At 44.9% G+C, this 12,062-nt stretch overlaps 1 pseudogene; it reads left to right on the forward strand.

Annotated features, from left to right (window-relative positions):
• Nucleotides 1-877: 877 nt before the first annotated feature.
• On the forward strand, nucleotides 878-11,646 carry LOC139385728 (protein moonraker-like; annotated as a pseudogene).
• The last annotated feature ends 416 nt before the right edge of the window (nucleotides 11,647-12,062 follow it).

The following is a 12,062-nucleotide window of genomic DNA, read 5'->3' on the forward strand; positions in this document are numbered from 1 at the left end:
GTTTTTTCGCCCACCAAGCAAGGAGTTTTTGTTTGGAGGTCAATGAGAGTTTCGAATTTGGTCAACAACAAAAATGTATGGCATATTTGCTACTTGAGGTTTATTTGATTGATTGTAAGTTTCGTAATGTTTGGGTTGTTACGAGTGTACTGATATAAGTAGGACACATGACATCGTCTCATCTTTGATTAAAAACACTTTATACCGTAGTCATCTCGAGATGGCTATGCATATTCATGATATGAGGCTTGTAGCGTAGCATTTCTCCATTGAATACAGACGGTTAACGTCAACAACCCTCATCGAATACAATATGAGACATCCACCAATCCAAAGAAAGGATAGGCGGGAGCTAGACCGCCCGCCTTGCCGCTTTGTGGACAACGAATCCCATTGTTAGGGCAGAGAGGCAAGTATCTTGTCAGTATATCCATAATCTTTGCTATCAGTACAGAAAACGCATGACAACACTTCCTCTTCCTGTCTATGAAAAATAAAACTGATATGACAACATCATCCTATTCGTGTACTGCTTTTGATGACTGTTTCATCGAAACAAACAGAACATTATGGACACAAATAGATAGAAAAACAACAATTTTATCATAGTTATCACATTTTAGTCAAATTAGTATTTTAAATGTCCTACATCTGGTTATGTTTGACGGTTTCTGCTTTCCGTAGGTTAGAAATACCCACTTCTTGTTTTTTACAGAAGGCGGCATTTTAAACCGTTTTAGCTGTGATTAGCTTGCTAGCTAGCTGTCGAAGTCTATCCCGTACAAATAGTATCCTAGCTAAATATTTTCACTTTCTTTACATGATAATATTCTAAGCATATTGTACCATCTGGTTGCATGGCTAGATACGTACTGAAATGTTAGGTAAGGGTTTGCAAAATGTATCAAAGCTAACGTTAGTTAGCTATCTAGGCAGGTAGCTAGGTATACTGGCTACAGCTGATGTAGATACACCGGTAATTAGCTAGGGGATTTAGGAACAGCCATGACTGCAAACCTAGAGTTCCCGATGACATAGGACAATCGAAAAGCTGGGTCACATTAGGTCCAAATCGAAGCACTCGGCTTTTTCAGACCCAGGTAAGATAACGTTAGCGGAAAGACATTCATGTAAACCCACATATGGTCAAATGGATTGTGAACTATCTGACCAATAAGACCACAGTTCGTAAGATTGAACCAGGCAGTATGAGAACAGATATGCGCAAACACTGTAACGTTAACCCCACTAGGAACGGCCCTGTCACCTTTCCCGTTTCCTCTCAATACATAAATTACTTCACACACAACAATGAACTGCGCCACCTGCAGAAATTCTCAGACTCTGCAAAAGCAAGTTGTATCATGAAAGGTGACGATGCTCATCACAGGGAATTAATAGTCCTGAGAGTTATAGTGGACAATAAACTGAAGGATAATTCCCAGAGTATCTATCAAAAAACCTAATCCAGACTGTACTGTTTAAGGAAGCGAATATATTTTAATGTGAGACACAATGCTTCTCATGTTTTACAGCAGTGTAGTAGCTAGTGTTTTGTGTTATGCCATTGTGTGTTGGAAGGGAAACTTTGTGAAGGATGACTGGACAAAATCATAAAGAAAGTGATACAATCAGATGCAGTCGAGTCAATGCAAGACATGTTCACAAAAAGGCTGCAAGCTTCAACACACATGATTATGGACAATGCCACACCCACTCCACAGCACTCTAATGCAACACAGTAGCAGGTTCATCCTGCCCAAACACTCCACAGAGATGTTCTCGAAGGTCCTTTTTACCCACAGCCATCACAAATGACTAATTTGTTATGCCTTTTATTTGTGTAGTTGTTGCTGTTTCCCAGGAGGATAGACAACATACTTTCTTACCTATCTTTTATGGCTATTAACATGCAGGTGTTTTATTTAAGCAATGATGCCTGAGGGGGTTTGATATATGACCAATATACCACAGCTAAGGGCTGTTCTTAGGCAAGATGCAACGTGGTATATTGGCCATATGTCACAAACCCCCAAGGTGCCTTATTGCTATTATAAAATCCCTACCAACATAATTAGAGTAGTAAAAATAAATGTTTTGTCACACCCGTATACCACGGCTGTCAGCCAATCAGCATTCAGGGCTCAGTCCACCCAGTTTATAATATGTGTTTTATCATGTGTCTGTCACTGGTATGGGTCCTGACTTTGTAATTTTATTGATTGATGATGCTGAAGTGATGAAACAATTTCCCAAATTGGGATTAATAAAATTCTACTGTACTCTCTACTCTCTCATGATGGATATTGAAATATAACATTTTAACGTTGTGAATGCCAGTTTATGTGGCCAGGTCATAAGTTGGACAGCCGGATGTAACGTCAACTTAGCTAGCTAGCTAAATTGGTAGCTCTGTCATTGCAACAGCAGGAATGATTCCAGTACCACTATTGTTTTCTTTCAGTTACTCCTCAATGCAGCCATGCCTCCCAACGCCTATAATCGTGCTAGCCAAGTTGGCCCAGCTGCACCCATTGTGATTGAGAAGCTGATGCCCTGGGTAGAGGATTGGGATGACCTGGATAGCACCTGCAGCTCTCTGTGTTTCTCTGCTCTGTCTGAGGTGCGTCTGCTGGCTGCAATCAGGCTGGCCAAGAGAGATCTGAGGAAGAGACGACAGGAGTCATTGAACAGCTCCCCCATCAGACCACAGCCAGAGGAGACCACTACCATCAAGAGCAATGTGGAGCAGGTAAATAAGGCTCACTCCCCTTTCACTTGTACAGTTTATATCAATTTTACTCTGCGATTAATCATTCATCAACCTTTATAATCGATTATCAACCTTGATCATTTTTCAATTTCAAGCAGAAGAGGGTTTTTCCTAAGGGGAGGTCAAAGACAGCCGGCCCCAAAGAAGAAGCGACTCGGTCTGGAGCCAAGGTGCTTGTATACACCTCCCAGAAGTATATCTCTGTACCCCCTGGGCCTGATCATGGCCTGTCCCCCCCAACCAGAGACCCAGGCCCAAGGCAGACAGCCAGCCAGGAGCCCCAGACAGCACTCAGCCAGGAGGCCCGCAGACTGCAGAGAGAGCTGGCCAACTACATCCAGAGATTAGATCAGCTCACAAACAGAGGTAACTCCACATAATTAAACTTACCCATGAGTTTACCAGTCAAATCGCCATGGTCAGAGGTTCTAGGCCTGTTGTAGTGATTATATTTCTATGGGTAACACAGCTGGTGGCACCTTGTTGGCATACTGTGCATTCCAAGGCGAATGGTTGCAGAGCCCTTGGAGCCTGATGAGCAGCGCAGGGTGGTGGTCCGCAGACAGGAACAGGCAGCCCGCTCTGCACGCATCATCTATGTGCTACAACAACAAGCGAAAGAGATCCAAGAGGATTTAGACAAACTGCGCTCACAGAAGATTGATCACACAAACAAAGTAACTCTCACTTAATAACCAAAGCTGTCATACTCTGATGAGGTTCATGATGAGGACAATGACAAAGACTAACACCCATCTCCCTCGCCTTCCTTTTCTCAGTCCAGATCGATGGACAGGTTGGCTGCTGCCCAAAGAGGGGCGATCAGGGCCATGCAGAGGTTCACTAATCAGCTGTCTGACACGTCTGAGGGTAGGATGCCCTCCCATTGTAAAGAGCTGGGCCAGCTGATCCGCCAGCTTTCTCTGTGCTTGGCCAAGGTGGAGGTGGGCCAGGGATCAGCCATCCCAGAGACTGCCCTGGACATCCTGCAGAAACTAGGGGTCAGTCATAGGCTGAGTCCCAAATGGCTCCTTATTATCTTTATAGTGCAGTACTTTTGATCAGGGGCAGGGCCAAAGGTCTCTGGTCAAAAGTAACGCACTATATAGGAAATAGAAAGCCATTTGCGATGCATCCATATATTTAATCCACCTACAGGTCACTCTCACCCTATTGCACAGAAGATGGGCACCAGAACATTTCCCCAATCAACTACTGTACATCTATTGGTCATTTTTTATAAGTAGCTTCCTTATACATCTATATTAGGTTATACAAGCAACACTCCATTTAAAAACCAAAGCTATTCAATCTAAAGAAAGTGGAAATAAATGTGCTGGAGAGCTACAAAACCATAGGTAGAGCTGAAGTATTATACAGTACATTTCATTTGGATTTTATTTGGCTTCTTTAATTTGAATGTATACAGAATATATTTGCTTTTCATGTCTCTCTCTGTGTCTCTCAGACCCTGGATACTGCTCTCAGGTAGCAGGAGAGTCCAGTACATAGGAGGCACGCCCGAGCACGCAGTTCCTCCCCTGCACGTTACCGCAGGTCTCCACTTCGCAGCACATCTCCCCCCCATCCCCGTGCACCCAGGGGCCCTGCCACCAGGGGTCTCAGAGGACCTCGTAGAGCAGCAGGCCCCAAGAAGTCCTTCCCTTGTGAGCAACGAGCAGGTGTTCTCATTCTAATTCTAGCTGAATGACTCAGCATTCAGAGACACTCATTGTCCCAGTCAGCTGTGCTGCTGAAGCTATTTTATTAGCATTTTAATAAGGATAGCCTAATTATCTAGTCTTTTTTTTATTGGCTCATTATTCCATATCCTCATAACATCAATAACTCATGTAAATTAATTTCATACATTATTAAACCGGGAACAACCAACACAGCAAATGTGTCAGACAAATCAGCATCCCCCATCCTACGGTTCAAACCACAGTCACACAGACTCAGCCGTTGATAAAATATCTGATCCAAAGATAGAACATTTATTGCGTGGGTGGAACGATTCCTGAAATTGCATTTTTAATTTGAGCGTCTCGTGTCTTTGTTGTTTACCCTGTTCTTTCATTGTGAACGAGGTAGCAGATTCTTACGGTTCCCATGGCTCAGGAAATTACCTGAAGGCTTAAGTGCTGTGTGAGTTTGGGCCTCCCACCGAGCTTGAATCACGGCACCAGGGTGGAGATTAATGAGGGACTGGCTGACTGACACAAAGAGGGGAGAGCTGGGCCGGCGTCCGGTTCTCTGGCCATGGGTCTCCTGCAGGCAGCTCATTGTGTGGGTTGTTAGCTCCTACTGTGTACAGTCTCCCTGTGGGAGATATGATGCAACCACCACACACCACGAGAGGGTTTGAACTGGATAGTATGCGCAAGTCTCCTTGGCAACTAATAACAGTTCTCACTGTCAATGAACAAACCCCCTACTGTACCTTCTCCACACTGCTAAACAAGCAGCAGGCAAGTGTCTGTTTGTGTGTCAGATAATTGTGTAGTCTGTCAAAGGAGCATGCAGGTGTTAAGGGCCATTCAGGCTTTACTAATGTTTGATTAGTCATGCCAAGCACTGTAACGCTTATCTGAAATGATTAGCACATAGCCTAGCTGTTCAAGTGTTTCAAAACAACATTTCAATAAAAATTGATGATGAGCCAATGTTGTGATGTTAGCAAAATAGGAGAGCGGTCCCTCAGCATCAGCAGCCACCCAGAGCCACAGAGCTTCCTCCACAGCTGGATCGCAGACAGGTGCTCAGGGCTGGCCTGGAGAGCCTGGTCCATCTTAGAGAACTCAGGGAAGGTGGGGTACAGGTCCCAACAGTCAAGGAGGAGCACTGCTCACCTGACCTTTGTCCTGCACCCCGACAGGACAAAGGTCAGTGAGTTTAATTAGCACATTTTTGGCGCAATTAAATGTATTTTAATATGTCTATTAATAACTGTCTAGCCTGAACTATTTGCACTACAATTGTGTCTCTTAAACATGATCTTTGTCTAGATGCAGGGAGCCCATGTGAGGGATGCAGGTTTCCAGCAGCCAACAGTGGCTTCCAGGCTGAGAGTGGGTCAGTACCCACAGAAGGAGGCCTCTGTGCCCTGGATACCCACGTCACCTCACTCTCCTCCTAAACAACAACAACAGTGGTGAGATCAGAGGAGAGCACTCTCTCTTGTCCTCGGTCTCTCTTTTGTAACTTACTCTTGCTGCATACTCTCCCTCTCTTACAGTCTCTCTTTTGATTGTAATTTTTTCTAATCTACTTGTTTTATGTGTCCATCTCCCCTCAGAAGAGACCAGAGCCTCGATGTCTCTTCTCCCCTCTGAAGCCCTCCTCAGGCACCTCAGAGCAGCAGCTGAGTGGTGTGGTGACAGCAGAGCAGGACTATTGTCTGACCTGTGATAGACAGAGACATGCCCACAACGAAGCCCTCAGGTCACTGATAATAACAATAATGCATTTTATTTGCAGAGATATTTTCATTTAACACATAAAACATAAACCATTGGACATGGCAAACAACCTTGTGCCTTATTAGCATCACAGTACCTTACTAGTCTCATGAGGTTTTAGTTGATGTATAATGCACTGCATCACCAAAACTATGTGTACACCTCTTTGTCGAACATCTCATTCCTAAATCATGGGCATTAATATGGAGTTGGTCCCCCCTTTGCTGTTATAACAGCCTCCACTCTTCTGGGAAGGCTTTCCACTAGATGTTGGAACGTTGCTGCGGGGACTTGCTTCCATTCAGCCACAAGAGCATTAGTGAGGTTGGGCACTGATGTTGGGCGATTACGCCTGGCTTGCAGTTGGCATTCCAATTCATTTCATTGGTGTTCAATGGGGTTGATGTCAGGGCTCTGTGCAGGCCAGTCAAGTTCTTCCACACCGATCTTGACAAACCTTTTCTGTATGGACCTCGCTTTGTGCTCGGGGGCATTGTCATGCTGGAACAGGAAAGGGCCTTCTACCAAAATGTTGCTGCAAAGTTGGAAGCACAGAATTGTCTACAATGACATTGTATGCCGTAGCATTAAAATGTACCTTCATTGGAACTAAGGGGCCTAGCCTGAACCAAGAAAAACAGTTCCGGACCATTATTCCTTCTCCACCAAACTTTACAGTTGGCACTATGCATTTGGACAGGTAGCGTTCTACTGGCAGCCGCCAAACCCAGATTTGTCCACCGGACTGCCAGATGGTGATGTGTGGTTCATCACTCCAGAGAACACGTTTCCACTGCTCCAGAGACCAGTGGAGGTGAGCTTTACACCACTCCAGCCAACGCTTGGCATTGCGCATGGTGATTCTAGGCTTGTGTGCGGCTGCTAGGCCATGCAAACCCATTACATGAAACTGTGAGCTTGTGTGGCCTACCATTTCGCGGCTGAGCCATTGTTGCTCCTAGACGTTTCCACTTCACAATAACAGCACTTACAGTTGACCGGAGCAGGTCTAGCAGGGCAGAAATTTGACAAACTGACTTGTTGGAAAGGTGGCATCCTATGAAGGGGCCACGTTGAATGTCACTGAGCTCCTCAGTAAGACCATTCTACTGCCAATGTTTGTTTATGGAGATTGCATGGCTGTGTGCACAATTTGATACACCTGTCAGCAATGGGTGTGGCTGAATCCACTAATTGGAAGGGGAGTTTTGTATAAATAGTGTGTATGTGTTATAGCTGTGTGGACTGGCAGAATGAATGAACCAATGGAAACTGCCCAGGGAACAGTTAAATTATGAGTTTGCTCATTTTGAGTAATTAAGTCATTTAAAACCCTGATCTCAGACCCCACTTGCTGAAAGCTGCAAGCAATACTCTGATTCCAATTGAAAGTTAACCTCTCCAATAAATTAAATCTAGGCGCTTGCTTGTTAGATTGGGGACATTATTTTTTTTTAAAGCACCTGATGGAAAGCAGTGCCTGCCTGCCCTAAATTCAAGTGCACAGCAACCCTCTACACTAATCAAAACTTAATTAGTGCAATTGAGGTCTATAATTAATCAAATGTCTGCAGCCTGATTTTGGTGGCTGACATTAGGACTGGATTTTTATTTATTTAACTAGGCAAGTCAGTTAAGAACAAATTCTTATTTTACAGTGGCTGCCTACCCTGGCCATCCACATATGTGGATCTCTAATTGAAACAGTTCTGTCTTGTGTTGTCTTTATGTGAATGCACAGGCAAGCCTGGATTGACAGAATGACCATGTAGTGACTGAGGGACCTAATTCAGCTGAGTAAAGATGAAGCAGAACGCATCCAGAGAATCCAGTACACTAGTGTAGTACTACGTCCTGTACACACTCCCTGTCATAGCCTGGGAACAAATATACTGTTAGTCTACCTGTCAAGCTAAAAGTGGAAGGTCAAAATGTTCAGTAGTTGTGTCAAGGTACTAATTCCTCAGTGTGAAATGATGACAACTTAACACATCCCTGAAGCCCTTCAGGTTTGTGACAAGTATGAGTCTGGAAATCAATGGACAAACCAAATGACCAAGCCAGAGGGGATTCAAGTTCAAAATTCAATTCAAATGAAATGCCGCAGGTAGGGATTGCTGCCGTTTTACAGGCTGCTAACCAACTGTGCTATTTTGTTCGGTTTCATTTTGCGTTGTTTGTAACTTTTTTTAAAAACGTATTTTCTACATAATGTTGCTGCTAACGTCTCTGATGACCGAAAAGATTACTCACCTCAAACTGGACAAAGATTTTTCTTTAACGTGTCTGACGCGAAGGATATACTCAAGGAAACGAAGGTAACCTGCCTACATGATTACTGCCCCGTAGCACTCATGTCGGTAGCCATGATGTGCTTTGAAAGGCTTGTCATGGCTCACATCAACAGCGTCCTCCCAGATACTCTAGACCCACTCCAATTCGTGCTTAGTCTCCTCCTGTACCCCCTGTTCACCCTCGACTGCATGGCCAAACACGACTCCAACACCATCATTAGGTTTGCTGACGACACAACAGGCCTGATCACCGAAAACAATGAGACAGCAGTGTTGGGCCAGGACAACAACCTCTCCCTCAGTGTGAGCAAGACAAAGGAGCTGATTGTGTACTACAGGAAAAGGAGGGCCGAACAGGCCCCCATTAACATTGATGGGGCTGTAGTGGAGCGGGTCGAGAGTTTCAAGTTCCTTGGTCTCCACATCATCATGGTCACAACACCAAGACAGTCGTGAAGAGGGCACGACAACACCTTTCCCCCTCAGGAAACTGAAAAGATTTGGCATGGGTCCCCAGATCCTCAAAATGTTCTACAGCTGCACCATCGAGAGCATCCTGACCGGTTGCATCACGCATCACTGCTAGGTATGGCATCTGCTCGGCATCTGACCGTAAGGCGCTACAGAGGGTAGTGCGTATGGCCCAGTACATCACTGGGGCCAAGCTTCCTGCCATCCAGGACCTATATAGAAGGCGGTGTCAGAGGAAAGCCCCAAGAATTGTCAATGACTCCAGTCACCCAAGTCATAGACTGTTCTCTCTGCTACTGCACCTCAAGCAGTACCGGAGCGCCAAGTCTAGGACCAAAAGGCTCCTTAACAGCTTCTACCCCCAAGCCATTAAACTGCTGAACAATTGATCAAATGGCCACCCGGACTATTTACATTGACCCCCACCCCCACCACCACACACATTTTGTTTTTACACTGCTGGTACTCGCTGTTTATTTTCTATGCATAGTCACTTTACCCCTACCTACATGTACAAATTACCTCAACTAACCTGTAACCCCACACATTGACTTAGTACCGGTACCCCTGTATATAGCCTCGTTATTTTATTGTGTTACTTTTTATTATTTTTTTACTTTCGTTTATTTGGTAAATATTTTCTTAACTCTTTCTTGAACTGCATTGTTGGTTAAAGGCTTGTAAGTAAGCATTTCATGGTGAGGTCTACTCCTGTTGTATTCGGCGCATATGACGAATAAAGTTCGATTTGATTTCAATAACTTATTGTAGACAGGATTCAAAGACACTATATTGTCACACCAGGCTTGCGCATGTGTGTGTGTCAGGTCTGAGGTGGGCTCTCCAACCCAGTGGGCTGAGAGAGTTGAGCAGGGAGGCCCGAGGGAGACTTCAGCCTCTCTTGGACCAGGCCCAAGAGACATTTAAACTATCCCTAAAAAAAATAAAGGGTTGTATGGACACAAAAAATAGACAATCCTTTTGAGTTTTTTCTTGCTTTTCAGCAGGCAGGGGAATAAATAACTGAGTGTGTAACTTTGCTGTCACTCAATACCCACATTGTTGTTACAGAAGAAAAGCCTGGACCAAGGAAAGCTTCCCCTCACTCAGGAATTCCACTGCCCTCAGAGGAGTGGGAAAATCAATACATCTCATTTGTAATTGAAAAATCCATACAGCTTTTACCACCATATTTGTGCCACCACAGTGAAATGAATAGGGAATTTACAGCTAGGCCTAGGGTGTACTGCTGCAGCCTTGTGTATGTGCTGAGTGACAAGACTGAGTTAGAGTAGGAGTGGTTTGTGTTAGGTAGGAGAAGGTCAGTAGTGGTGTGGTACTGAGTTTGCTCTACCTGTGTACCCCAGCAGATGGGAGCTGCTGCCTCTCAGACCCGGGACAGAAAGGCCACATCGTCACTGAGGCATCGGCTGTCTGAGCAGGCTACAGACAGAGTGAGTAGCCCTGTCATATTGTAATGATACTGACTTATATTACCAATATTTCTGTTTTTCTCAGTATTTGAGTCCCAAATGCCCATAGAGCTTTGGTCAAAAGTAGTGCACTATATAGGGAATAGGGTGCCATTTCGGGAAACAACCATGAAGTGATTCCATAAAACGCATGTGATGAGATCTGTGCTATCTACCTCCCTCTCCAGGCTGCAGAGTGCGCTGAGGTGCTGAGTGAGGCCCTGCTAGAGGAGCTGCTGGCTGATGCAGTGCTGGCCACCTGGGTGGCGGAGACAGACAGATGGAGGGTTTGGCCCAGCGCCAGCTCCAGGCCCCCACCCTGGAGAGCATGCTGCTACGCATGGAGGAGATGGAGGTGAGCCCTGAGCATGGCCCTAAGGAAAGACCACCACACAAAGGTCACAGGGAGTTTGAAAGGGCACCGCTAGTTAGTTTGTCATGCAAGGCCTGTGTGATGTTTGACAGCCTTGGTCAAGCTGTGCTATAGGGATACAGTGAATACACTGTCCAGTCCTGTCCGGATTTGTATTATTGTTTGGCTGAAAAATGTATTTAAATAATATACTTATTTTATCATCTATGTGTCTGAGCAGAAAGACCAGGAAGTTGTGAGGAGGCACTTTTCTACCATCACGTACTCAGACCCTCACTACTGGGACAAAGGGGACACAACTGGGGAGTAAACAGGCAGTTTACATGAGGGTTTGAATTGTTGTTCCTCTGGTGCACTGTAGGTGGTGGTATTGTCTTAGTGCTGTTTCAGCCAGTTGAGAGCAAGGCTATCCCTCTTCCTAACTCTCCTTTTCCACCCCTCTTTCTCCCATCCCCATCTCTCTCTCAAGGCCCTAGAGGCCTGCTCCAGGCCAGTCTCTCCTCAGCCCGTCAGGATCACCGGGCCAACACTGAGACACACCACCACGTCTGACATTGTCCTGGAGAGCCCTGTGGAGAGCGGGTGTTTTTTCACCTGGTGTTGCCAAAGCGCTCTTTTCTCTGAATAATCCTATGCACAGAATTCAATAGAACATTGTGTATTGTTACAGTATCTGTATATTAATATGTTTGTTTTGTAGTAATCACCATGCAATACTGCAGCCACCATCTTAAAGAAAGCTTCAAGCCCTGTCTGAGTTTAATGGGTTGATGTATGGACAGATGGTTTGAGAAACAGATATATATTACATTATATGGTGGTTCGAGCCCTGAATGCTGATTTGTCTGACAGCCGTGGTATATCAGACCATACACCACGGGTATGACAAATAATTTATTTTTACGGCTGTAATTACATTGGGAACCACTATAATAGCAATAAGGCACCTCAGGGGTTTGTGGTATATGGCCAATAGTACCGGTACCCCTGTATATAGCCAGCTAAGGGCTGTATCCAGGCACTCTGCGTTGCGTCATGCATAGCCCTTAGCAGTGGTATATTGGCCATATACCATTATTGCTTAATTATACATTTATAATTTGTTGATGTTGCAGATTGTAGTTAATGGTTATGAGATGCTATACTGGGTGATGGGACTTCTGCAGTCTCCTCTAAATGGTAATTAATTACAGAGGGTAATGGTGTATGACATCACTT

This window comes from Oncorhynchus clarkii, chromosome 27, assembly GCF_045791955.1.
Source record: "Oncorhynchus clarkii lewisi isolate Uvic-CL-2024 chromosome 27, UVic_Ocla_1.0, whole genome shotgun sequence".
In the NCBI taxonomy this organism is placed as follows: domain Eukaryota; kingdom Metazoa; phylum Chordata; class Actinopteri; order Salmoniformes; family Salmonidae; genus Oncorhynchus; species Oncorhynchus clarkii.